At 31.4% G+C, this 3,964-nt stretch overlaps 1 pseudogene; it reads right to left on the minus strand.

The window, feature by feature from the left end:
• Positions 1 to 1,788: 1,788 nt before the first annotated feature.
• On the minus strand, positions 1,789 to 3,411 carry LOC145572603 (NDR1/HIN1-like protein 1 pseudogene; annotated as a pseudogene).
• Positions 3,412 to 3,964: the final 553 nt, after the last annotated feature.

Below are 3,964 nucleotides of genomic sequence, written 5' to 3' on the forward strand. Positions count from 1 at the left end.
CCGAGTATTTGTAATATATATATTGCTTTAAGTTTAATACTAGTGTGTGGTTTAGGCATTGCCCGGAATGTTAATTCAAGTACTTTCTTTTTACGTAGTATAAAGGGTTTGAATTTTATAAAAATAGACCTAAAAGTTTATGACCCGCAAAGTGAATACTTTTGCTTGTTGTATTTGACAAATTTTTTATTCTATTTTAATGTACGTACTAGGGCAACTAATGTGCGTTATACCTAGAGGGATTTTTTTTTTATTTTTTTTATTGTGTTCCACTCGATGCACCTTTGGTGATTAGGCTTCATTTCCCTCCCAATTGTTGTTACAGAGGACTAAACGCGCTATCCTGTCTAAGAAGTGCAACTCCAATCACCACCGCACCAATAGCCAGTTGGTGGGAATTGTATATTGTCCTTTGCCTTTGCCAGATTAGCGGATAGTCATATGGATAGTTTGTAACAACATTAGTGGATAGAGTCATATGGATTGTTTTAATTTCCAGCCTAATGAGCTCAGGATCATGATATATCCAGCCCAGCTTCGAAGATATTAAATACCAACTATCACATTTAGCTTGAATTGGAGAACAAAACATTCCAATAGAATTACAACTTAAACCATTATAATTGTACATATAGCCATATAGGAAATTTATTTTCCACTCCAGTTTCAACCTAAAGAAAATTCTTTACGAAAAAAAAAAAAAAAAAACACATTGAATTGTCCTTCAAAACAACAAAAAAACTAAAAAACTTTGACTTAGCACTATCATATATAAAAAAGAACAAAAATAAGAAAAGATAAACGTGGACTTGGACTTGAAACTTGGTATACTTCACATTTGTAAGTTGCTAATTAGTAATTGCCAATTGTTAGAATATGGACCACCCAAATGGTGGGCAACTAACGAATAACTAGGCATAGTATAAGTGATTAATCCAACGCTTAATTTTGTTTGGACCTTTACATTATTCTCCTACTAACCTTATATTATAATGATTAATGATATAATCATATAAAAATCAAAGAACATTCCAAAAATAATACATAATTCTGCCAATTCTGAATTATAATCGGGATCATATACATAATTCCGTTAATTAAATTAGTATACAAGTAAACGCTAACCATATGAAAGCTACACTAAATCACATGGCTTCAATTGCGGGGTCCACCTTGGACATTTCATAGTGAGAAATTAGAATATTCACCCTTTCTTCTCCGTTACACCCTCTTGTATACATGTGATTTATTTTATTTTTCAAAAATGTGAAAATTGAAGTGCACATTCTTTAAATTCCATTGTTTACGGGTCACTTCATAATCATAAACGTTAAATTACGTTTTGTGATCTACGTAAAGGTTAAGTATATTACATAAAGTAAGGAGTTTTTAATGAAGTAATAATATGTTGCTTAACTTTCCAAAAAAGAAGAAAAAAAAATTACATATACTATTGTATCTATTGAGTGATTTATTTTGATCAATTCATCATATAGCAAAACTATTATTCATAGTCGTGCATCAGAGCACTTAATTTAATTGATTCACAAACTAATAATGTGTACAAAAACAAACCAATTAAAATAAATGTATATAATGGATATAAAAAGTTTAATTCAATTGATTTTGCTCCTATTCCTCTACTTTGTTTTTTAGAAGAATTTATCGTTTTTTGACGAGTAGAAGAATTTATCAATATAACTAAAAATAGATGAAATTAAACTATTGTACCTCAAAATAAACACAGACGCCGACCTTAACTCTTTATATCAATTACACTAGCTTCCGTCCAAAAAAAATAAAAATAAATAAATAAATAAAATTACAATAGCTGTTATTAGCTACTCGATCAATATATCTATTATACTTATACAAATTATCCCGTACATTATAAGATCGAACTATTTAGAACAATACTCCTATTTTAAGTACAACTCTCAAATACACAATCAATATACGTGGTTTACTAACATTACATGAAACCCCACCTTCATTGCCATTAAAACGAAGGTTTATTTCATCTCATTTTCTACTTTTGTCTTTAATTTCCCTACCATTTGTTTAGAGGTGGTGGATGGACGATAAGCCATTAGTTTCCTCTCGCTTTCATTATTCTTCTTTTTTCATTAATACAATTCAACATAACATTAGATGCTAGTGCAATAATTCAAAAAGGCCAACATTAATATTTGAAATTAATAATACAAAACGTAACCAATTTGACTACTTTTTAATTATATTGAAATAATTTTTTATTATTATCCCCAAAAAACAACCTACCACTCCACTAAATTCCATGCACTACGTACTTTTACTCTTTTTCACTCTTAGCCCTTCAATAACAAATATTTATCCACTAATTATATATGAATAAGAAAAATAATACATTTTTTATAATTAACTTCCATAATTCCCCATTTAATTGCAAATCAATCTAACTTTTTTTAACCTTACTCATGGTAAATAACAAAAATTTACAATTTTTTGAGAGGAAATAAATAAAAAGAGAGAATATATTTAATAACTAATAACAAGGAGAAATAATAATTAATACTTCATGTGATGAAAATAATAATAATTGTTCACACACTAACGCTACAACCTTGGATAAGCTGGTATTTGATGGCGTTACGCCCTACCATAATTCCGGCACCGGGGTTATTCATCGGAATATACGCCGGGCAGTTGACGTGGATGCGGTATGAACCACTAACGAAAGATCCAACTCTAAATCTTACCTTTCCATCCAATTTGATAATGAGGTGAACACTTCCCATTTGAAGCTCGTTATTAATTTGAGCACCTATATACGGAGCAATTGGTACGGACTGACCTTGTAGAAAAGGTGACCATATGTTCATCCCTCTTGTATCTTGATACGTAGACGGAATCGATGTCGGTAGAGTGATTTGTTGATCATGATACGTGGCGTAGGAGATCAGCCTGTCGTAGTAGATTCCGATTTTGTCATTCGGGTTCTTGGATTGTACGGTCACCTGAAAGATGGATGTGAGTTGTGCCGGGCTTGTTAGGTTAAAGTTGTAAAGGGTGGCATCTTGGAGGATAAAACTTGGCTTAGAGGGCTTAAGGACGGCCCATACGATAAGGACTATAAGGAGGACTATAAAAAGGAAGATTAAAACTCCGGCGAATATTCGCTTTAGGAGGATTTTCTTCTTGTCCTTGTGGTGGCCGCAGTCTTTAATTGACATCGCGGTGGCTTAGCTTGGATTGTTAGCGTATCGAACGTAACGTTGTGGTGGACTAGTGGTGGTGGTAAGAGAGGAGAGGAGAGTTTTTTCTAAGAAGCTAAGCAAAGTGATGAATACTATTTATTTTGTTAAGGAAAAAATGAAGTTAACTTCAAAGCATAAATATAGGTAGAGGGAGGTTTGGAGTTGATAATGAAGGCGAGTACGTACGTTGACGCATATAAATGCCGTGTAATGGCTGTTTTAATGACCCGAAGAAAACTTTATTTTACTATAACTAGTGTTAAATGGTGGACTTTCGTTTACTTCTTAATTTATGATAATAATGGTAGGTAGGAACATGGGTATTTTATTTCATGTCACCTTTAACATTTAGGATTGGTGTCATATTAGTAGGTTGCAACTATTGTACAATTATACTTGTACTATTTCTTAATCATCAATTATATACTAATAAGGTGCAATTGCATAAGATAAATCAATAATTTATTTAATTATCTTCCATTTTTGTTTTGATCTTTATATGAAAGTTTGAACACAATGCTTCATGTTATTTTTGACGATACAATATGTTTATCAATTTACCCTCTTACATTACAATAATTACACGTTTCAAATGCTTTCCTCTAATTTAATTCATCCACTTTTTTCTTACTCAATTCACATTTCCGTGCTATTTTTGGCGAATAAAGTTCATCCTTTTATCCTCTTACATTATAATAATTACACATTTTCGTTTACTTTCTATTATT

This window comes from Chenopodium album, chromosome 12 (genome assembly GCF_948465745.1).
Source record: "Chenopodium album chromosome 12, dcCheAlbu1.1, whole genome shotgun sequence".
NCBI classification, from domain to species: domain Eukaryota; kingdom Viridiplantae; phylum Streptophyta; class Magnoliopsida; order Caryophyllales; family Amaranthaceae; genus Chenopodium; species Chenopodium album.